The following is a 24,922-nucleotide window of genomic DNA, read 5'->3' as shown; positions in this document are numbered from 1 at the left end:
ACCTGGCTAATTTTTGCATTTTTGGTAGACACGGGGTGTCACCATGTTGACCAGGCCAGTCTCAAACTCCTGAATTCACGTGATCCGCCTGCCTCAGCCTCCCAAAGTGCTGGGATTACAAGTGTGAGCCACCATGCCTGGCCTCATGATACTGGTTTTTAAAGAGCCTGAGCTGTTTGTCTTGTAGAATATATCACTTCTGGAATTTTCTGGTTATTTCCTCATAGTTTCATAAACAGATATTTAGCTCTAAAGGTTTGATCAGATTATCGTTAAACGTTTTTTATGAGACTACTTTGTACGTGTTTCTCTGCTCCTCACTGCATCATAGGAGAAACATGATATCATCATACTGTCCCACTATTAATGATGCTGAGTTTGTTTGATCATTTAAGGGGATAAATACCAGACTCCTTTGTTGTAAAGACATTTTTCCCCCTTTATAATTAGTAAGTTATCTGTGGAGTGGTGCTACTTTGGCATTGTACTATTACACTTCTCCAGCAACATTTCACCTCATTATGATGATCTTTGCGTAAATCAGTTAATTCATTGGTTTTTGGAAATAGTGATTTTTCTGAGTCTGTCATTTCTTTTACACTGATTAGCTTTCAATCTTCTGTAAGGATTTTCCTCACCAGTTGGGAATAAATTATAATTCTTTTTTGTTTTTTGTTTTTTTTGAGATGGAGTCTCAAAAAAATTGAAATTGTGTGTTGAAATTGTGTGTTTCTTGCTCTGTCTCCCAGGCTGGAGTGCAGTGGAGTGATCATGGCTCACTGCAACCTCTGCCTCCTGGGTTCAGGTGATTCTTGTGCCTCAACCTCCCAGTTAGCTGGGATTACAGGTGCCCGCCACCACACTTGGCTAATTTTTTGTATTTTTAGTAGAGACAAGGTTTCACTGTGTTGGCCAGGATGGTCCCGATCTCCTGACCTTGTGATCCGCCTGCCTTGGCCTCCTAAAGTGCTGAGATTACAGGTGTGAGTCACCATGCTCAGCCAATTTTTGTATTTTTAATAGAAATGGGGTTTCACCATATTGGCCAGGCTGGCCTCGAACTCCTGACCTCAAGTGATCCTCCTGCCTCTGCTTCCCAAAGTCTTGGGATTACAGGCATGAGCCACCGTGCCTGGCATAAATTATAGTTCCTACTAAAAAATTGAGATAAATTCTTAATTTTTTTTCTTTAACACTTTTCTGAGTAAGGAAGTGGTATAGTATCATCTCTAATAGTGGTAAATGAGTTTTTCACTCTCATTGTTTTAGTGTCATGGATTTTAGTTTATTCTATGTTTTACCAACATTTACATTCTTTTTGATGCTCACACTGTTCCGTATTTGGCCTGTGGGAGCCCTTTAAGCTTGGGCTATGAGTGCTTCCTTGCTTTCTGTCACGAGAAGTTCCTAGCTCACTTTGTATTTTTCCTTTCCTAGATGCAGAACCCTTACCCTTACCTTTATGTATATGACATTTTCTTCCCTTTCAGTAAATTATGAGGTTGGTGCAAAAGTAATTGTGGTTTTGTCATTCATGGTACAAACCGCAATTACTTTTGCACCAACCTAATAGATTATTTGTCTACCATATGCAGCTTCTGGAACCAAAATCTAAAAACTAAAGGTGCTTTAATTTTAACCCGATGTACTTAGTGTTTGACTCACTTCTGTGTCACTGGCATTGCTGGATTCTGGATGTTAGAACTCACAGCTTCCCTGACTTGAATATTCTTCGTGAAAGGCAGTATCTGAAGAGAGCATTGACTACCCCCTTGTCCCCACCTCTCATGAGCAAACTTGTTTTTTTCTAAGATGAAAGGCACACAGAATAAAATTTAGAGGTTGAAATTGTGTGTTTCTAAGCTTTGGGATGTGGCGGTTTTATTATTATATAAAAACATCTGTGCGTCTATGCCCAAGTATGTCTTCCCTTTTCCTCATCTCTACACAGAGTGTTATGTAAGATTATGCTGTAATCACATTTTTTAAATTATCACTAGATTTTCATCATAAAAAAGAAGTGAGGCAAATTGTTCTTAATTAGGGAAAAATTTCAGATAGGCCATAAACTCTGATATCTAGCTGTCTTAACTCAGGGTCTGGAACAGTGCCGAATCCTGTGGCTTTCTGTCATGTACTGTAGACTCAGGAGGAAAGTCAGGGCAGCCACAATGTTTTCTGAAAATTCATCACACTAATAAAGGTTAATACAAATGAAAGATACAGCAGAACTGCATTCTAAAGTGGGTTTCGGGGTAGACTAATTCCTGTCTTAGCAAAAAATGTTTTGTTAGACTTCTACAATGTAGTGGTATTTGAGTAATCTTACTGATTTCAGGTTACTGAAAGCCAGACAATAACAGTAGTCTGATATTTATCTGAAATTCATATTTCAGTTGCTTTTTACCATTTTGTCATATTTACAAGGTTATTCTCAACCTGGTTTCATAACAATACTGGTCCCAAATTAAATCCTGCTTGTATATTCAGGGAAGCACACCTGTTTCTTGTGTTTGTTTTCAGGCATAGTGAATCTCTCTGAAAGGCTATTCTGACACATTTGCCAATAAGACCTAGTAGCCACTTTTATTTTTGTTTTTGAAAAGCTCCCATTACAGGAAAAAGAAATTCTAAAGTACACATTCTTGAGGAAATGCTTGGGCTGTCATTCTTCCAACTATGGTCATGTTTTAATAGAACTAGCAAGGAGTTGCCTAGGTACTCTATGACAGAGCTGGTCATGCAGCTTTGGAAGAGCTGGATATAGACCTTAGGGAATTAACCATTCAGACAGCAACACCTTCTTCTTTTTTTTTTTTTTTTTTTTTTGAGACAGAGGCTTGCTCTGTCGCCCAGGCTGGAGTGCAGTGGCGCGATCTCGGCTTACTGCAAGCTCCGCCTCCCAGGTTCACGCCATTCTCCTGCCTTAGCCTCCCAGGTAGCTGGGACTACAGGTGCCCGCCACCTCGCCCGGCTAGTTTTTTTGTAATTTTTAGTAGAGACGGGGTTTCACTGTGTTGGCCAGGATGGTCTCGATCTCCTGAGCTCGTGATCCACCCGTCTAGGCCTCCCAAAGTGCTGGGATTACAGGCTTGAGCCACCACGCCCGGCCAGCAACACCTTCTTGACCATGAAGACCTTTATTCCTGACTTTTGATTTTCTAAAAAGCTGTTAGTGTAAATCTCCTTGCCATGTCAGTAGTTCTTTGAAAGCCTCTAATCTCCCCTATCTATATATCTATTTATTTGTAACAGGAAAAATGTATGTGTGATCATTCATCTCAAACTGAGATTTATATATTCCTTTACTTGATATTTGGAAACAGATAACCATGTAGAAATTTGCTATAAATAAAAATGACAGTTTTTCAGTGAACATCTTTTATGCTGTCTTAATTATTATTATTATTTTTTGAGACGGAGTCTTGCTCTATCACTAGGCTGGAGTACAGTGGTGTTATCTTGGCTCACTGCAACCTCCGCCTCCCGGGTCCAAGCGATTCTCCTGCCTAAGCCTCCCCAGTAGCTAGGACTACAGGCGCACACCACCATGCCTAGCTAATTTTTGTATTTTTAGTAGAGACGGGGTTTCACCATGTTGGCTGGGATGGTCTCAATCTCCTGACCTAGTGATCCGCCCGCCTCAGCCTCCCAAAGTGCTGGGATTACAGTTGTGACCCACTGTGCCTGGCCTTAATTTTTTAATTATAAAAGACCTTAGACTGGGCGTGGTGTTTCATGCCTGTAATCCCAGCTACTTGAGAGACTGAGGCAGGAGAATCACTTGAACCCAGGAGGAGGTGGAGGTTGCAGTGAGCTGAGATTGTGCCACTGCATTCCAACCTGGGCGACAGAGCAAGACTCATCTCAAAATCTCAAAAAAAACACCAAAACGTATGTATGTAATATATATGTGTATATATGTAAATATATGTGTATATCTTAAACATATAGAAAATATAAAGAATAATCCATGCATATACTTATCACCCAGCTTTATAAAATCTTAACATTTTATTATATTTGCCCCCAGATGCTTTTTCTAGTAAATAAAACATTAATGAAATAGCAAAGCCTTAGTGTATTCCTATTCTCTTCTTGCCTCCCTCCTTAGAGGTAACACCTATCCTGAATTTGGTGTTTATTATGTTCTAACTGTGCTATAATCAATATGTACTATATACTCCAATCTATACCATTCTTTACCTTAATATTTTTGCTTAGTATGGTTTTTTGAGATTTATTTATGTTGATACATGTAACTTGAGTTCATTTTAACTGCTGTTTAGTATTTGGTTGTAAGAATATGCTGTACCACCATTTATCCATTTCCTGTTTAATAAACATAAGGTATTTCCAGTTTTTTATTATTACACATAATAAACAATCTCTTATTTTTATTGTGGTAAAAACCTTAATGTTAAATTTACCACCTTAACCATTTTAAGTATACAGTTAGTAGTGTTTAGTATAGTCACATTGTTGTGCAACAGATCTCTAGAACTTTTTTGTCTTGCAATACGGAAACTCTGTACTCACTAAACAACTTCTTGTTTCCTCCCTCCCCCAGGCTCTGGGAACCACCCTTTTACTTTCTGTCTCTAGGAATTTCACTACTCTGGTGTAAGTGTAAGTGGAATCCTACAGAGTTTGTCTATTTTGTGACTGGCTTGTTTCGCTTAGCCCAGTGTCCTCAAGGTTCATCCATGTTGTGGCATGTGCTAGGATTTCCTTTCTTTTAAGGCTGAATAATATTCCATTCCAGATTTTGCTTATCGTTTTATCTGTTGATAGACATTTGTGTTGTTTTTACCTTTTGGCTATTGGGAGTAATGCTGATACTGATACTGATGCATGAGTGTACAAACATCTTTTCAAGACCCTGCTTTCAGTTCTCTTGGGTATATGCCCAGAAGTGGAATTGTGGATCATGTAATTCTATTTCTGATTTTTTGAGGAAACTTCATACTGTTTTTCATAGTGGCTGAACAATTTTGTATTGCCACCAACAGTTCACAAAGGTGCCAACCTCTCTGCAGCCTAACACTTTTTCTTTTTCTTCTCTTCTTTCTTTTCTTTTTTCTTTCTGTTTTTGAGATGGAGTCTTACTGTGTCGCCCAGGCTGGAATGCAGTGGTGTGATCTCGGGGCACTACAGCCTCCACCTCCTGGGTTCAAGAGATTCTCCTGCCTCAGCCTCCCAAGTAGCTGAGATTACAGGCGTGCACCACCATGCCCAGCTAATTTTTGTATTTTTAGTAGAGACAGAGTTTTACCGTGTTGACCAGGCTGGTCTGAAACTCCTTACCTCAAGTGATCCGCCTGCCTCGGCCTCCCAAAGTGCTGGGATTACAGGCGTGAGCCACCGCACCTGGCTTTTTTTTTTTTTTTTTTTTTTTTTTTTAGGCTTTGGATATCCCTTTTAGGGCAATACTTATTTTGTTAAAAAAAAATTTTTTTTTTGGTAATAGTAGCCATTCTGATGGGTGTGTTTTAATTTGGTTGTTTTTGTTTTTGTTTTTAGACTGCATTTTGCTCTTGTCACCTAGGCTAAAATGCAATGACATGATTTTGGCTCACTGCAACCTCTGCCTCCCAGGTTCAAGCGATTCTCCTGCCTCAGCGTCCCGAGTAGCTGGGATTACAGGCTTGTGCCACCATGCCTGGCTAATTTTTGTATTTTTAGTAGAGATGGTGTTTCACCATGTTAGCCAGGCTAGTCTCGAACTCCTGACCTCAGGTTATCCACCCACCTTGGCATCTGAAAGTACTGGGATTACAGGCGTGAGCCAGCACACCCAGCCCTTTAATTTGTTTTTAACTTAATTTTATCTTTTATCAAACTGAGTTTTAGATTTTTTTTTTTTTTTTTTTTGAGAAGGAATCTTGCTCTGTCACCCAGGCTGGAGTGCAGTGGTGCCATCTTGGCTCAGTGCCACCTCTGCCTGCCAGGTTTAATGATTCTCCTGCCTCAGCCTCTCAAGTAGCTGGGATTACAGGTGCCTGCCACCACACCTGGCTAGTTTTTGTATTTTTAGTAGAGACGTGGTTTTACATTGTTGTCCAGGCTGGACTCAAACTCCTGACCTCAAGTGATCCACCTGCCTCGGCCTTTCACAATACTGGGATTACAGACGTGAGCCACTGTGCCCAGCCTTGAGTTTTAGATTTTCATGCAATCAGATTTATTATATTGTTCCTATATGGGTTTATGTGTGTGTGTGTGTGTGTGTGTGTGTGTGTGTGTGTCTTCATGATGGAATCCTCCCCTATATGGAGGTAATGGTTTCATCTTATCTTTTCTTCTAAAAGTTGTTAAAGTGTGCTTTTTACCTTTAGGTCTCTAATCCACCTGGAATTTATTTTGATGTTTCATGTGAAGTACAGATCATATTTTTTTTTCATAAAGATAACCCTGAAGTATGGATCCAGTTTTGTTTCCATAAGGATAGTCTAGTGGCCGAGCATCCTTTATTGAATAGTCCATCTGTTCTCTACAACTTCATAATGCCACCTATATGTTTCCATATATATGAGAGTTTGTATCTGTATTTTCTCTATTCCATACCGTTGGTCTGTTGGCCTATCTTGTACTGGTACTGCACTGCCTTAATTCTCATAGGTTTATAATAATTGTTATATTTGATAGGGCAGGTCTCACTCCCTTGTTCTTTATTTTTCAGGCTTTCTGTCATATTGGTATTTTTTATTTATTTGTTTATTTTTTTTTGAGACGGAGTCTTGCCCTGTCACCCAGGCTGGAGTGTAGTGGCTCTATCTCGGCTCACTGCAACCTCTGCCTCCTGGGTTCAGGCAATTCTCCTGCCTCAGCTTCCTGAGTAGCTGGGACTAGAGGTGTGCACCACCATGCCAGGCTAATTTTTATTAATTTATTAGAGATGCGGTTTCAGCATGTTGGCCAGGCTGGTCTTGAACTCCTAACCTCAGGTGATCCACCTGCCTCAGTCTCCTAGAGTGCTAAGATTACAGGCATAAGCCATCGCGCCTGGCCAAATTGGTGTGTATGTATGTGTATGTGTGTGTGTGTGTCTGTATTTTTTTTTTTTTTTTTTTTTGAGACAGAGTCTTGCTGTCGCCAGGCTGGAGTGCAGTAGCACCATCTCGGCTCACTGCAAGCTCCGCCTCCTGGGCTCACACCATTCTCCTGCTTCAGCCTCCCCAGTAGCTGGGACTACAGGTGCCTGCCACCACGCCCAGCTAATTTTTTTGTATTTTTAGTAGAGATGGGTTTCACTGTGTTAGCCAGGATAGTCTCTATCTCCTGACCTTGTGATCCGCCCGCCTGGGCCTCCCAAAGTGCTGGGATTACAGGTATGAGCCACCGCACCCAGCCCCAAATTGACATATTTTAATGAAGCTATTTGTTGTCCAGTATATATTCACATGATGTATAATGGACTTTTCCTAAAGAAGAGAAAAATTACACCTTCCTTACCTAGTAACTTATCACTTGTTTTGAATGAGCCTGCAATTTCCATTCAACTTTTAGTTTTGTTGGAGTGATTTTATATAGGGATATCTTCAAATGGAAGGGAACTTTATTGTAATTTGGTGTCTTGTATAAGGACTGGGTAAAAGCATTGAAGTTTTATGGTGTCAAGGCTTCCTTGATCATAAGGAAATTAAACGTATTCAAAACAGTTCATATAAAAGAGTTTCCAGTGTCACATGCAGGGTTGAAAAAAACATAAACTGGGGGAGATTTATCTGAAGGAAAAAGGAAATAGCTGTTGCAGAATCTAAGGAAAAGCTGAACAACCAAACCTCAGAAAAGGCTGAAACCAAAACAGTAGCAGGTTCTTCCGCAAGAGTTTGCGGACTCTAGTGTTCTGCTGTAAATAGGCTTTAGTCTCCGTGAGGCATAATTCAGATTCCTGGGGGAGATCTGATTTGGTCAGTTGAAAGGTTGATTTTCCCCTGGGCCAGATATCTGCCCCAGCTTCAACTCCAGTTGGGGGTGAGGAAGGGGAAGATTTTGGTACAAAAGAGCAGTTTTGGGAGTGGCTGGAATCAGAGGCATATTTTTCTTAGAACAGTGATTCTCACTGTTTTCTCAGGAGTTTTTACATTGTTAAAAATTTTTGAGGACCCTAAAGAGCTTTTGTTTATGTGGGTTATATACATTGATATTTACCAAATTAGATATTAAAATGGAAGACATTTAAAAATATTTGTTACTGGCCGGGCGCGGTGGCTAAAGCCTGTAATCCCAGCACTTTGGAAGACTGAGATGGGCGGATCACGAGGTGGGCGGATCACGAGGTCAGGAGATCGAGACCCTCCTGGCTAACACGGTGAAACCCCGTCTCTACTAAAAAAATACAAAAAACTAGCCAGGCGTGGTGGCGGGCGCTTGTCGTCCCAGCTACTCGGGAGGCTAAAGCAGGAGAATGGTGTAAACCCGGGAGGCGGAGCTTACAGTGGGCTGAGATCCGGCCACTGCGTTCCAGCCTGGGCGACAGAGCAAGACTACTTCTCCAAAAAAAAAAAAAAAAAAAATTGTTACTATAAAATAATAAACCTATCTCATGAACATACATAATATATTTTTTATGAAAAAATAAGTTTTTGAAAAATTAGAAGAGTGGCTTTTTTACATTTTTGCAAATCTCTTAAATATCCAGCTTAATGGAAGGCAGCTAGATTTTCATATCTGCTTTTTTTTGAGGTGGAGTCTCGCTCTGTCGCCCGGACTGGAGTGCAGTGGCCAGATCTCAGCTCACTGCAAGCTCCACCTCCCGGGTTTACGCCATTCTCCTGCCTCAGCCTCCGGAGTAGCTGGGACTACAGGCGCCCGCCACCTCGCCCGGCTAGTTTTTTTGTATTTTTAGTAGAGACGGGGTTTCATCGTGTTAGCCAGGATGGTCTCGATCTCCTGACCTCGTGATCCGCCCGTCTCGGCCTCCCAAAGTGCTGGGATTACAGGCTTGAGCCACCGCGCCCGGCCCATATCTGCTTTTATTCAGTCTGATGTGATAATTTGTTTTGATTGAAGTACCCAAAGAAAATATGGCCTGAAAGAACATGTAGTTGGAAAAGGGAGAAGTATTTTACAGCCTTTTCAGACAATTGTGCATATTCTTTTCTGATACTACACCAAAACTTGACAAGTGTTAGTTTCTTATAAATTAAGTTGCAGTATGAAATCTGAAATCATATTGATGTTACTGTTACATTAAAATCCATTAATCTGACTTGCACTTGAATGGATCTTTTACCCATATGTGATTTTAGAATATCGTGCTGTGGTCTTTTGGGAAATACTTGTTAATTGAGTTAAGCAGATATTCTAAATGTTTAAACATTTTATAATACAATATCAAAAAAAACTACATTAGTTATTATCACCACCCATTTCATCTGCAAAGTCTATAAGTATTGGGAAGCTGTCAAGTAGCTACAAGTTTTCTACAATTCTAGGTTTTCACTAGAAACCTGGATTTTATCATTGGCAACAAATACTTGCTTTCCTCAAAGTGACAGACTCCATTTTCAAGAAAATGTCTGCTAAATATTCATGTCTAAATAACCAGTTTGTTCTTTGTTCCAAGTAAAAGTAGGGTTCCATGGAAAAAGCAGCTAGTTCAACTCACAACTCAGAGTCACAAGTGCTTTTTCTGGAGACAGCCCATTGTACTTGAGTATCTTGCAGAAGTGCTTTATGCATACTTCCCCGTTTTATTACAGACTATTTAAAAGACCTACACTCAAGGGTTTAGATTTAATTAATAATTTTTATTGCTTCATCAAGAACATTCTTAAGTGCAAGCAATTGTTTTTTAAAAAATCACCTATGTGTGATGGCAAAAGACAATGACTGTAGCACAGTTCGATGTCATTACTCATGCTGATGAGTAATAGCTCATGCTAGCAGTGGTCCCCAACCTTTTTGGCCCCATGGACCGGTTTTGTGGAAGACAGTTTTTCCACGACCTGGTAGTTGGGTTGGTTTTGGGATGAAACTGTTGCACCTCAGATCATCAGGTATTAGATAACTCATAAGGAGCGTGCAGCCTAGATCCCTCCCATTGCATTTCACAGTAGGGTTGAGGCTCCTATGAGAATCTAATGCCATGGCTGATCTGACAGGAGGCACAACTCAGGCAGTAATACTTGCTCACCCGTCCACCACTCACCTCCTGTGCGCCTGGTTCGTAACAAGCCATGGGTCGGTAAGGTCTGCTGCCCTGGGGTTGGGGAGCCCTGTGCTAAGGCACCGGCAGTTTTACCCATTATTGCCTTTGTACTATCAGCACAAATATCAACATAATGAAAAAGGCAGTTTCTTGGTATTGTTATGAAAATAATGTTGCCTTCACAGACCACTTGAAAGAGACCTCCAGGAATCTACTGGGACCACACTTTGAGAATCACAACCTTAAGAGAGGTTGTGGGTGGGGAAACAAAGGTCAATACTTGAAGCACAGGTGTTTCCTGATAGAATTTTACCAGATTGTAAGTGCAGTCACTTAGCATCACTGAACATAATGTCAACATGAATGGGACATTTTTAAAGATCATAAAAAGTTTCAAATTTCTTTTGAACGGAAATGTTTTTCTAGGAATTATCATTTACTTTTTTTTTTTGAGACAGAGTCTTGCTGTGTCACCAAGGCTGGAGTGCAGTGGCACAGTCTCGGCTCACTGCAACCTCCGCCTCTAGGTTCAAGCGACTCTCTTGCCTCAACTTCCCGAATAGCTGGGATTACAGGTGCCTGCCACGTGGTGGTGCCCAGCTAATTTTTGTATTTTTAGTAGAGATGGGGTTTCACCATGTCAGCCAGGCTGGTCTCGAACTCCTGACCTCAGGTGACCCGCCTGCCTGGGCCTCCCAAAGTGCTGGGATTACAGGCATGCGCCACCATGCCCAGCTAATTTTGTAATTTTAGTAGAGACAGGGTTTCTCGATGTTGGTCAGGCTGGTCTTGAACTCCTGACTTCAGGTGATTCGCCTGCCTTGTCCTCCCAAACTCCTGGGATTACAGGCGTGAGCCACCACGCTTAGGCTTAAATATGTTTTATGGTAGAGAAGGGAAGGGAATAGTGTTAACTGACTTTTCTTTTTAACAGATACCTGCTGAGTGACTAAAAGCAAAAGCATAGAAGGTCAGGGAGGGGTATGTTCTGAAATGAGTGGGGGATTAAACCAGTATTATATCTTTGGTGCTTAGAAGAGGAAGAGATCTTTGGGGAAGCTGGGGTGAGATTCAGGACTGTCTTTGTGAAGGTTACATTTGAACTGAGCTTTGAAGGGTGGGTATTTTGAAGGTTGGAATTTCCACTGGCATAGATGGGGAAGGGAATTGAGGCAGAAGAAATGTCATGAGTGAAAATGTGGAGGTGGGGAAGTGCAGTGTTAGCATAGGGTGTGTACTGGAAATGATGAAGAGCATAGCGTGGCTGAAGCAGAAGATAGGATAATGGAGGATAAGACTGGAAAATAAATGGGATCAGAGCATGGAAGGTTTTCTACTATGGCCAAGCAGTTTGGGTTTAACGTGGTAAAGCATGAGAGATTGAAAATTTTTGATTGAAGAAATAACATGATTAGGGTGTGCTTTCACAAATTTTATTTGTTACTGATTTACTGACTCTCTTTTTAGTAGCTACTCTGTGCCGTATAAGTGAGGCAAAGTTTATATGATGGTGAGCCTCATAGAAAATCCCCTATCACAGAATTTGTAGTCTAGAAAAGGAACTTCAACAAGCTAATGTAGTTATAAATTATTGTAAATGTAATGAAGGAAAGGAATAAATTATTATTATTATTATTATTTTGAGATGGAGTCTCGCTCTGTCTCCCAGGCTGGAGTGCAGTGGGGCGATCTCATCTCCCCGCAAGCTCCGCCTCCTGGGTTCATGCCATTCTTCTGCCTCTCAGCCTCCCGAGTAGCTGGGACTACAGGCACCCACCACCACGGCCGGCTAATTTTTTTGAATTTTTTAGTAGAGATGGGGTTTCCCCATTAGCCAGGCTGGTCTTAATCTCCTGACCTCGTGATCCACCCACCTCGGCCTCCCAAAATGCTGGGATTACAGGCGTGAGCCACCGCACCTGGCCAGAATAAATTATTAAGGAAAATAATGGGGAGATTAGATTTAGTTGGAGGAGTCAGGGAAGGCCTTGCTGAGGCATTAAATATTAATTGGGTACCAACTGTGTGCCAGATGCTATTCTAGATGCTGGGGACAAAAACAGACAAAAATCCCTACTCTCATGGAGCTTATGTTCAGGTAGCAAACAAGATAAATAAAATAAATGGTATATTGGAAAGTGATAAGTTTCAAGGAGAAAAATACAACCCGAAAAAGGGATAGATAGGGAATGTTGGGGTGGGAGTAGGTGTTGTGATTTTAGAGAGAATGGCTAGGGAAGGCCTCACTAACTCACATGAAAGGTATATGAATAATATCTGTAGAGGATGAAGGAGTGAACTAGCACTCTAGACAAAAGAAATAGCAAAAACCATAAGGTATGTATGTGCCTGCCATACTCAAGGAACCAGCAAGGAGACCAGCATGGCTGGAGGTAAGTGAACAAGAGAGAAAGTAGTAGAAATGAAGTCAGAGAGGTTGATGGAAGTCCAAATGTTGTAGAGCAGTGGTTCTCACTCTTAGCTGTTTGTTAGAATCACCTGGGGAACTTTTTCTACTGATGCCTGGGCTGCACCTATACCACTTAAATAAGTATCTGCAGGTGGGACTTAGTGACAGAAGAGATGGAGAGAAGTGGATGGATTCGAGAAGTATGTTAAAGAAAGAATTCATTTAATTATAGATTGAATGTGGGGGTTGAGGAAGAGGAAAGTGTCAAGAATGACTCCCAGGTTTCTGGCTGAAGCAACTGGATGGGTAGACGTGTCACTTACTGAGATGAGGGTGGGAGATAGGAATGGGAGGAGTAGGTGTGGAATTTGGAGGGAAGATCAGAAATCAGGAGTTCAATTTTAGACATGTTAAATTTGAGATGCGAATGAGGCTAAGTATAAATATGTTAAGTAGGCAGATATATGAGTGGAGCTTGAAATGAAATCAGAGCTTGAGGTAATACAGTTTTATATCATCTGCTTATTGATGGTTTTGAAAGTATCTAAATAACATCATATAGGACAAACTTAATGGTGAAAGAACTGGAGATATGGAAACTAGCCTACTTTAGTAATCTGAACAAGAATTGGTGGTAATTTGAATCAGGATAGTGTCAGTGGTGCTAGGAAAGCATAAGTAGGTTGGAGGTTTAAGGACTGAGAAGCTTGTGTGTAACAGAGGTGGACAATAGGCAAAGAATGAAAGATAACATTGAGATATAAAGCCTGGGTGAATGATCTGTCCATTAGCAGATATGAAGCTGTCGGAGGAGCTGGTTTGGGAAAAAAGGTAGTGTTTGGCTTTGGTTGTATTGACGTTTAGGAGACACTGCCTAGCAGGCAGGCGGTTGGGTCTATTGTACCAAGTTTTGGAAGAATAGATGAGGTTTCATTTGCATAAAATTGATTCACCATGGGAGCAGCAACATTTATGAAAATAACATCCCCAGATGTATTCTGACCTGTTTGGATCTCTGTGATGTGGTCCTTGCCTGTTTCTTTTAGTGTTTTCCTTTGATGACCATGTTCAAGCTATACTGCCTTTCTTTCTAGTCTTCCAGTATACCCAGCTGGGTCCTCCCTTGGGCTTTTGCACTTTTTGTTTTCTCATTTTAACTCTTCTCTCCTTCTTGGTAGAGGGATAAGAGGGCTGAGAAAAATTCAGAAGTTGGTGTCTGGGAAGTGGAGAAAGTTCCAAGCAGATCTTTGCTAAGGTGTGGGAGCATGGATGAGCACATGAGGTAGAATGGCTGTGGGAGCCCTTGACATTGACATTTGGTCAACACAAAGACACAGAGTACCATGTTGGTCTCAGTGTATCCCAGTAGTCAAATTTGTTGACCAGAGATGCTACAGCAGTGGTAGTTCTTCTCCGCTTGGTTGTCTGATGATGGTGGTGGTGATGCTCCACCTTTGAAATATAACTTGGTGATGACTTGACTCATTGCTACCTGTCCTGCCACCACTGATGGAAACATCTTCTGCATAGGTGAGAAACTCCCTTCAGGGAAAGCTATGGGTAAATTATTTCAGAAACTTGCTGGCTTGAAGAAACAACATGAAAACAGGGAAGTTTCAGGCCAGGTGCCGTGGCTCAAGCCTGTAATCCCAGCACTTTGGGAGGCCGAGACGGGCGGATCACGAGGTCAGGAGATCGAGACCATCCTGGCTAACATGGTGAAACCCCGTCTCTACTAAAAAATACAAAAAACTAGCCGGGTGCGGTGGCGGGCGCCTGTAGTCCCAGCTACTCGGGAGGCTGAGGCAGGAGAATGGCGTGAACCCGGGAGGCGGAGCTTGCAGTGAGCTGAGATCCGGCCACTGCACTGCAGCCCGGGTGACAGAGCGAGACTCCGTCTCAAAAAAAAAATAAAAATAAAAATTAAAAAAAAAAAAACAACAGGGAAGTTCCTTGCACTCCACTTTGACATATTGTTAGAAATTACTTCTCATTAGGAGCACCTATGTGGCCCTTTAATTGGTGGTGTTAGTAGTAAATGGGAGTAATGCACTCCACGTGAATCCTTAAAAAGACTTAAGATTTAAAAATCAACATGGTATTTTTTCAGAACAAAAGTATTTCCTTTTGCTGATTATAAAATAATTCTTGGAAAAAAATAGAAAAGTATGAAGAAAAAAGTAAAAAATTACCCCAGATCCCACCATACAGAGTTAACTACAGTTAACATTTTCTGAACATCTTATTGGGCATTTCTCTAAATGTGTATGTGCATGTAGATATTTATATCTTTACAAAAAAATTGATTTTTTAAAAAAATTACCTTAAACATTCAGCATATTGTAGACCTTTTATACCAGTAAAAAAAAAATAACTTCTCAAAGTAACTACATAGAATTCTGTTGTATGAATTCATTTTTTTTTTTTTTTGAGATGGAGTCTCGCTCTGTCGCCCAGGCTGGAGTGCAGTGGCCGGATCTCAGTTCACTGCAAGCTCCGCCTCCCGGGTTTATGCCATTCTCCTGCCTCAGCCTCCCGAGTAGCTGGGACTACAGGCGCCCGCCACCTCGCCCGGCTAGTTTTTTGTATTTTTTTTTAGTAGAGACGGGGGTTTCACCGTGTTAGCCAGGATGGTCTCCATCTCCTGACCTCGTGATCCGCCCGTCTGGGCCTCCGAAAGTGCTGGGATTACAGGCTTGAGCCACCGCGCCCAGCCAAATTCATCATATTTTATTTGGCCAATTTCCCAATAATGAACTTTTTTCCTCCAGTTTTTCCTTATAAATTTTGCGGTGACAGCTGGGCGAGGTGGCTCACGCCTGTAATCCCAGCACTTTAGGAGGCTGAGATGGGCGGATCATGAGCTCAGGAGATCGAGACCATCCTAGCTAACACAGTGAAACCCCGTCTCTACTAAAAATACAAAAAATTAGCCAGGCGTGGTGACATGTGGCTGTAGTCCCAGCAACTCAGGAGGCTGAGGCAGGAGAATTGTTTGAACCCAGGAGGCGGAGGTTGCAGCGAGCCGAGATCACGCCACTGCACTCTAGCCTGGGCGACAGAGCGAGACGCCGTTTCTTTAAAAAAAAAAAAAAAAAAAGCCGAGTGCGGTGGCTCACGCCTGTAGTCCCAGCCACTTTGGGAGGCTGAGGCGAGTGGATCATAAGGTCAGGCGTTCGAGACCAGCCTGGCCAACATAGTGAAACCCTGTCCCTACTAAAAATACGAAAATTAGCTGGGCGTGGTGGCCGGCACCTATAATCCCAGCTACTTGAGAGGCTGAGGCAGGAGAATCGTTTGAACCCAGGAGGCAGAGTTTGCAGTGAGCCGAGGTCACGCCATTGTACTCCAGCCTGGGTGACACTGCAAGACTACGTCTCAAAAAGAAAAAATTTGCAGTGATGAACATCCTTGTACATAAATCTTTATACATCAATCAGATTGATTCCTTAGGATTTATTCCTGAAGTAGAATTGCTGTACAATATTAGATTTTTCCTAATTATTCCTTAAATATTCTCATAATTGAAAAAAATGTAAACAGCATTAAAGGGTATTTTGATAAAGGGAAAAAATCAACTTTATTCTGTTTTTTGTTTTTTTTTTGAGACAGAGTCTTGCTCTGCCACCCAGGCTGGAGTGCTGTGTTGCAATCTCGGCCCACTGCAAGCTCCGCCTCCCAGGTTCATGACATTCTACCTCAGCCTCCCAAGTAACTGGGACTACCGGTGCCCACCACCACGTCTGGCTAATTTTTTGTATTTTTTTTTTTTTTGCTAGAGACAGTGTTTCACCATGTTAGCCAGGATAGTCTTGATCTCCTGACCTCATGATCCACCCGCCTCGGCCTCCCAAAGTGCTGGGATTACAGGCGTGAGCCACAGCGCCTGGCCTAAATCAATTTTATTTGTGTAGCAACTGTTTTCTTCTTTCCATCTGATAAATTGTTTTTTAAGTGTCAATTCCTAGATATTACTAGACCTATAAAAGATAATTTTGGAGTGGGGAAGAACATAGAGAATTAAAATTCTGGGCATCCTGTGTTAATTGGCAGCTAATGAGTTCTTAGTAACATTTGTTAACTGCCAAGAAAGTGACACTAGGAATTTAGAGTATACTGGGGCAGTTAGGAAATGCTTCAGAACAAGGTAGGACTTGACTTGGACCTGGAAGGGTAGTATTCAGATAGGAGGTAGAACATTTCTGGCTTTCAGGGTGGTATGAATAAATTTGAGAAAGGCATATGGTTGTATGTATGAGCTGAAAAAACAGGCTAGGGTCAACTAATTGGAGAGGAGGGTTTGTATAGTGGTGTAGTGGAGAGGTTTTTATGGGAGTTATGTCCCAGAGGACTGATTTTATTTTTAGTACATCTGAAGTTGTGTAGTATGCAAGTGTAAGATAAAGCAGAAAGCTAGATGTGGCCTAATTTTAAGCAAACTGGATACATTGAAGTCTCTTTTTACAAGAAATACCCGAGAAAGGTTCTTTATATGTGAATTATTTAAATAATGATCTTCCCAATACTTAAATATTTATATTACTCTATAGTTCTCTATATATAGACATGTTGCAACTTTTGTGGATATCAAAGAATTTGATATTATAAACTCTTTTGTAATATCAAAGAGTTCGGACAAGGTGGTTTCTGAAGTTCTTTCTGATGCAGAGATTATTACATCACTTTTAAGAATACCTGGCCGGGCACCGTGGCTCACACCTGTGGTTACAGCACTTTGGGAGGCCGAAGCAGGCAGATCACCTGAGGTCAGGAGTTTGAGATTAGCCTGACCAACATGGAGAAACCCCGTCTTTAATAAAAATACAAAAAATTAGCCAGGCGTGGTGGCACGTGCCTGTAATCCTAGCTACTTGGGAAGCTGAAACAGGAGAATCACTTGAACTCGGGAGGTAGAGGTTGCGGTGAGCCAAGATTGCGCCATTGTACTCCAGCCTGGGCAACGAGAGTGAAACTGTCTCAAAAAAAAAAAAGAGAAAGAAAAGAAAAAAGAAGTTTTCATTCGAAAAATATTTTATGGCTAAGACTGAGCTGCTAGAAGATGCTGTGAGATCAAGAGGAATTATTATATAATAGTTTTAAATTATCCTCATATACATTATCCATCAACATTTATCTCTTGCTGAGTTCCTATTTTATCTTGAATTCACTCCCATGATGTCTTTTAATCTATGTCCAGACTACGTAAATAATTACTATTATTTTAGCCAAGATAGAATGTTGGATGTAAATCTATAGGAAAAATTACATCATGCATTCCAAAGTAAAATGTTAAGGATTTATTTTTTAATACCTGTTTTGGAATATTTATATCACTTTTTACATCCTTTAGTATGGATAATTGAGAACTGACTAGTACTTTTTTAAACTCAGGAACTTTCTTTTTAAAGTATATAACCATGTTCAGAGCTTAATTCGGGGCATACTTTAAGTATCTCCTTCCTAGTGTTACATTCTTTTCACTAAATTATACAACTTTTGACCAATGTAAGGCACCATAGGTGACTGACTGGCTCTTCTGACAGGCCCTCTTGGGATGCTGTTAACTTGGTGGGATCTTGAAGATTCAGGATCTGTTCCTCAGTTTTGCAAGTAAACTCAGTTTCTTCATTGTTACCAGAGTTAATTGGTCTTGGGGAAAGTAGTTAACTAACCTCACTAACAGTTGACAAAATAAACCAGAATGCCATTTAATTTTATTTATTTATTTTTTTGAGACAGAGTCTCACTCTGTCTCTCAGGCTAGAGTGCAGTGACACGATCTTGCCCACTACAACCTCCGCCTTCCGGGTTAAGGCGATTCTTCTGCCTCAGCCTCCTGAGTAGCTGGGACTACAGGCATACACCAGCACGCCCAGCTAATTTTTTTGTATTTTTGGTAGAGACAGGGTTTCACCATGTTGGTCAGGCTGGCCTCCAACTCAAGATCTCAAATGATCCACCCGCCTTGGCCTCCCAGAATGTTGGGATTACAGGCGTGAGCCACTGCTCTCGGCCATGAAAGTCAAAGTTTTTAGACATGCAATACCTATAGAAGTGATTGGGTTAATTATAAATCTCAAGAACATTGGACAACAATTTAAAAACTTACTTTGGAAAGTTATTTGTATGGTTGGGTGCAGTGGCTCACGCCTGTAATCCTAGCACTTGGGGAGACCGAGGCAGGTGGATTGCCTGAGCTCGGGAATTTGAGACCAGCCTGGGCAACATGGTGAAACCCCTTCTCTACTAAAATACAAAAAATTAGCTGGGCATGGCGGTGTGTGCCTGTAGTCCCACCTACTTGGGAGGCTGAGGCAGGAGAATTGCTAGAACCTGGGAGGCAGAGGTTGTAGTGAGTGGAGGTCACGCCACTGCACTCCAGCCTGGGTGACAGAGTGAGACTCCATCTCTTAAAAAAAAAAAAAAAAGAAAGAAAGTTATATGTATTACCTGATCTGATTGGATAAACTTTTCTGACAGCTATAGGTAGTAACCAATAAATACGCACTTTGATTACTAGACTGTTTACAGCCTATTGTGAGCTATTGTTTTCTTTTATGTCATAGTAGTTTGCTATGGCAACCCCAGCAAACATTGCTTTAATTTGTTCTTGACAGTAGAGCAAGCTCAGTGTTAAATTGTCTTTGGATTTGATTTTTGGGTTTGTTTCATGTCATTTATTTTTTTCTCCTTGGTCCACTGCCACTTAATACCAATCTCAAGTCCAAGAAACAGATTCTTGTGTCTTGGAAACAGTAGATTGTATTGAGGGGTGTGATTCCTTTTCCTCAGTCCAAGGCCTTTTTGTTTAATTGTTGGTTGGAATATTTGTGGTTTTTATTGTTTTGTTTTGGTGTTTAAAATTTTTATTTGAGAACACTTAACCTAAAATTTTTATTTACTAATCTGTGGAATTCAGTCTGATAAATGGGATGTTGACTGTAATAAGTAGAATTTTCTTTTTTTTTTTTTTTTTTTTTGAGACGGAGTCTCGCTCTGTCGCCCAGGCTGGAGTGCAGTGGCTGGATCTCAGCTCACTGCAAGCTCCGCCTCCCGGGTTTATGCCATTCTCCTGCCTCAGTCTCCCAAGTAGCTGGGACTACAAGTGCCCGCCACCTCGCCCGGCTAGTTTTCTGTATTTTTTAGTAGAGATGGGGTTTCACCATGTTAGCCAGAATGGTCTTGATCTCCTGACCTCGTGATCCACCCGTCTTGGCCTCCCAAAGTGCTGGGATTACAGGCTTGAGCCACCGCGCCCGGCCATAAGTAGAATCTTCAAGCACCTAGAAGATTTTAATTTTTCTTCAGCTGCAACTCAAATCATATGCCTGCAGGTAAGGGTTTCTGGGGACCTCCCAGATAACTACCAACCTCTGCCTCCTGTGCTCAAGTGATCCTTCCACCCCAGTCTCCCAAGTAGCTGGGACCACAGGCATGAGCCATCACGCTTGGCTAATTTTTGTATTTCTTTGTAGAGATCGCGTTTTGCCATGTTGTCCAGGTTGTCTCGAACTCCTGGGCTGAAGTGATCCTCCCACCTCCACCTCCCAAAATATTGGGATTACAGGCATGAACCACTGCACCTGGCCCAAAGTAATTCTTTTGTTTGTTTGTTTGTTTGAGACAGAGTCTTGCTGTCGCCAGACTGGAGTGCAGTGGTGTGATATTGGCACACTGCAACCTCTGCCTCCTGGGTTCAAGTGATTCTCCTGCCTCAGCTTCCCTAGTAGCTGGGACTACAGGCAGACACCACCATGCCCGGCCAATTTTTGTATTTTTTTAGTAGAAATGGGGTTTCATCATGTTGGTCAATCTCTTGACCTCATGATCCACCCACCTTGGCCTCCCAATGCCTGGGATTACAGGCATGAGCCACCGCGCCTGGCCCCAAAGGAACTCTAATATTTGGCTTTCCATCCCATTTAATTCAGCTCACCCTCCCCTTTCCAGTTCATGCCCTGTTGGATACCTGGAAGTATTTGCTCTGAGCCCAGTGTCTGCAGTTTGGCCCTACCAATAAGTTGTGGTGTAGTCAGAGCAAAGACTAGAAGACCGCCTTCATTTTGAAAGAGAGATTTCTGGTTCTCAGCATAATACCAGTTGGTTTTATGTGTAGGTGTATATAAGGTTGGCTTTGATTCTGAGTTCTTCCCACTGATGCTTAAAATTGTGAGGTTTGTGTTTCAGTGACTCCTGATAGTAGAAGAAACTGGGACCAAGTTTTGTTGTTGTTTTATTTAGTTATTTATTTTAAGAGAGGGGGTTTTCTTATGTTTTCCAGGCTGGACTTGACCCTCTGAGCTCAAGAAATTCCCCCTGCCTCAGTCTCTCTCATAGCTGGGCACGGTAGGGGGCAGTTTTCTTAAGAGATTTAGTGTTGGGTGTAGTTGGTATACTTGGGTGAGGAGAAGAAATAATGTGTTGGGAATAGTCTCATATGAATTTCATAAATTGTATTTTCCTACTTACAAAATTAGAGGGAGCTTCAGTTGAAAACGAATATACCACTTTAGATATACTAAGTTTCTCTGATTGTAAAATATGCAGGTTTTTTTGCATTGCAATTTAAGAGCAAAGTATTGCTTTTTTCTTTTTCTCCTCAAAATTAATAGCATGTTAAAATCAAAGATGTAATAAATATTTATAATAGCAAGTTACAGGAAAGGAAAATGGGAACTTCACATACATTTATTTTGATTTTAGGAACTCATATATTCCTCCTCACCACATACATACACACCCACTCCTAGAATTGCCTTGTGTTTACATAGTCCTTTGCAAATACTTTCAGTTAAAACTAAGATGATACTCAATAGTGTGTGCCTGTAGTCCCAGCTATTAGGAGGACTGACGCTAGAGGATCCCTTGAGCCCGGGAATTCAAGTCCAGCCCAGGCACCATAGGAGTACCTTGTCTATCTCTCTTTTTTAAAGATACCTCTCACTCTATTGCATAGGCTAGAGTGGCTATTCACAGACACAATCATAGCAACCTGCAGCCTTGAACTCCTGGCCTCAAGTGATCCTCCTATCTCAGCCTCCCTAGTAGCAGGGACTACAGGCATGTGCCACCATACCAGGCTACTTTTTTTTTTTGCCCAAGCTGGAGTACAGTGGCACGATCTTGGCTCACTGCAACCTCCGCCTCCGGGGCTCAAGGAATTCTTGTGCCTCAGCCTCCCGAATAGGTGGGACTACAGGCATGCGCCACCACGCCTAGCTAATTTTTGTATTTTAGTAGAGATGGGGTTTCACCATGTTGCCTAGGGTGGTCTGGAGCTCCTGAGCTCAGGCAATCCACTGGCCTCAGCCTCACAAAGTGCTACTTATCTCTTTTAAAAAAAAGAAAGAAAAGAAAAAAGAAACTAACATGCAATTTCCAAAGTGGATGCCATGAATTAATTTAATAATTACTTATTCAGTATCTACTGCATGCCAGACATTGTAACAGTTATTTAATTAAACATTTAGTTGGGTGTGGTGGCAGCATACCTGTAGTCTCAGCTTCTGGGGAGGTCAGGGTAGGAGGATCACTTGAGTCCCTGAGTTTGAGAACAGCCTGGGCAACATAGCGAGACACTGTCACTAGTAAAAAACAGTTTTAAAAATGCCCGAAGAATTGTTGTCTGTGTTGAATGTGTTGTCTGTGTAGTAAAATTGTTTTACTAACATGTTTATCACCTCTGGAATCGTGCACTGTCCTATTTAATTGGGGGTTAATGGCTGCATTAACAGGGACAAAGACGAGGAACTAAATTCACTTTCGCTGTGCTGATAACCATTTCTGGGTGAAAGAGGCCAGATTGTATGTAGTGGAATTTAGTTGTACATTTAAATTCACGTCCTGATCTAAGATAGAATTAGGCCTTCTTGGGATTCATAGGATTTGCAATACAAGTTGCTCACCTACTCTCCTTGAATAGAAAAAACTTTTTTTTCTGTCTATATCTTCGTTCAGAGCTCCGCAAGGAAGCATCAACACTTAAATCTTGTAAGCAAAGTACCACATATCATATCTATTATATACTTATATATTGTGTATATTATATTATATATTTGTATTTATAAAAGGCATTTTTGACTTTTTCTTTTTTTGGTCTAAATCTCACTGGCTCTTCTACTTAAAGGTTTTTTTTGTACCCACTCTTCTATGACTAGCTCTGACCATCCTGAATGTATCAAGGAGGGTAGATGCTCAAGTGGGAGTCACATTGGAAGTACATATATTTTGGAGGGTAATTTCACAATATCAAAGTAAACAGCGTGCAGGCTATTGGGCCTACTTGTGCTTATGTTTAGATACACTTGTTGCTACATTGTTTGCAGTAGCAAAAGCATGGAAACCATTCAGCAGGGTAACAGTGGAATTCTGCGCAACCATTAGAAAGAATAAAGTATGTCTACAGGGAAAATATATATATATATATTTGTATTATATATATATATATATATGCTGGTAGATGCCTGTTATGTTCATTTTTTTGAAGACATAAAAAATCCCTCTCTAAAACCTTTAGAGAGGGATTTGAAATCTAGAAGGAAACTTACTTTTCAATTGTAACTTCTTGTAACTTTTGAATTAAGTTACGTGTATATATATATACTGCTTTTCTTTAAAATAAAATGCATATATGAAGAAAGGTAGATACAATTTTAGCAGTGTTCCAAAGGGGCATAGAACTTTAGCACTGAAGGGACCTTAGAGTCACCCTCAATTAAAGATGAGGGAAAGAAAAATGAGGAAATTCACATTCAGGAAAGTATCTTCAAACCTGCACTAGAATTCAGGCCCTGAGAATGTCAATAGCTTATGAATAGCTTATGAATATATTGACTTGTTCTTATTCTAGCAGTTTATTTAACTGATGTCCATTTCTCATTGTGAAGGATTGATTTTTGGAATACCCAATAAAACGTTGACCTTTGTAAGACAGTTCTTAAAGCAACCACCTCTGGCAATAATGATAAAGTGGTAGTGTTAACTCTTCCCCATGTTTTGTAACTTTGAGGGGCCCAATCCCTTAGAAATATATTTACAAGTTCCTTAAGTATTATTTGAAGTGAATTTGTGTCTAGAGTCCAAAGTTTCCCTTCCTGATTTGAATTCTTATCTGACTATTCTAGATGTTTAAAATTGGTTTTACTGTGTTTTTGTTCCATTTGGTATGCAGGGGTAAAAGGGTCGGGGTATATAGTCTTGGTGACTTTTAAATGGCTTGCTATTTAAAGGAAGAATTTAAGAGATGGTAGGAAATTGTCTAATGGAGGAAATTTTATGTACTGAAGAGAAACTCTACATTCTTGAAAATATGAGTTATTCTTTTAAGTTGAGACCTATTTTGGGTCTTCAAGGCCAGAAACACTTTCTCCTTATTCAAACCACACAGAGACATTGGCAATGGTGAGATTGGCAGTTCAGCCTGGGACTGGACATTCAAACTGCATCCAATGAATATTTTTTTATGTTGATTGACAAAGGCACAAGTAATAGAAGCACATTTACTAATGCTAAGATTAGTTGTTAGCTTTAAGATTAAAATCTGTCTGTAGTAGTGACTCTACTACAGGTTGAGCATCCCTTATCCAAAATGCTTGGGACTAGAAGTGTTTCAGATTTTTTATTTTTTTCCTATTTTGAAATATTTACACCCCTAATCCAAATATTAAAAATCCAAAATGCTCTAATGAACATTTCCTTTGAGCATCATATCCGTGCTCAAAAAGTTTTGGACTTTGGAGCATTTCAGATTTTCAGATTAGGGATGATCAACCTGTCGTAGTATAGGTAGGGAAAACTTATTCTTCCAATTTTTTTTTTTTTTTTTTGAGAGTGTCACTTTGTCGCCCAGGCTGGAGTGCAGTGAATGGCACGATCTTGGCTCATTGCAACCTTCGCCTCCTGGGTTCAGGCAATTTTCATGCCTCAGACTCCTAAGTAGCTGGGATTACAGGCGCCCACCACCACGCCTGACTAATTTTTGTATTTCTAGTGGAGATAGGGTTTCGCCATGTTGGCCAGGCTGGTCTGGAACTCCTGACCTCAAGTGATCCACCCGCCTTGGCCTCCCAGAGTGTTGGGATTACAGGCATGAGCCACAGTGCCGGGCCTATTCTTCCAAAATTTAAATGATCCATAGGCCTATCACAAAATGGGTACTCTAAATATTTGATACTAATTTGATTAAGATGATAGGATGAATCTTTGCTTTGAAAGAGGAAATAAAGGATGCCTTTTATTCAGGAAATAAAGATACCTTTCACATCTTAAGAATGAGTCAAATTATGTCTGTGCTGTTTTAATCAGTAAAGGTTTGGTTGAATTGAAAATAAGAAAAGGTTACAGGAGCCAGGAACAAA

General features: G+C 40.9%; 1 protein-coding gene across 4 annotated transcripts in view; it reads left to right on the top strand.

Moving 5' to 3' along the window:
• SPOP (speckle type BTB/POZ protein) overlaps positions 1-24,922 on the top strand; it is an 84,512-nt gene that overhangs the window by 5,150 nt on the left and 54,440 nt on the right. Inside the window, exon 2 of one of the 4 annotated variants that reach the window (XM_033183411.1) lies at positions 4,571-4,623. The exons of 2 other annotated variants lie outside the window; for them this stretch is intronic. The gene's annotated coding sequence lies outside the window, so the exon portion shown is untranslated. Of the gene's footprint in view, positions 1-4,570; positions 4,630-24,922 lie in introns of all 4 variants that reach the window. One more of the 4 variants, XM_033183409.1, reaches the window with a different exon arrangement.

Source organism: Trachypithecus francoisi, unplaced genomic scaffold (genome assembly GCF_009764315.1).
Source record: "Trachypithecus francoisi isolate TF-2019V2 unplaced genomic scaffold, Tfra_2.0 Lachesis_group20, whole genome shotgun sequence".
Taxonomy (NCBI): domain Eukaryota; kingdom Metazoa; phylum Chordata; class Mammalia; order Primates; family Cercopithecidae; genus Trachypithecus; species Trachypithecus francoisi.
Note: the sequence above shows the minus strand (reverse complement) of the source record. Positions and strands in the feature narration are given on the sequence as shown.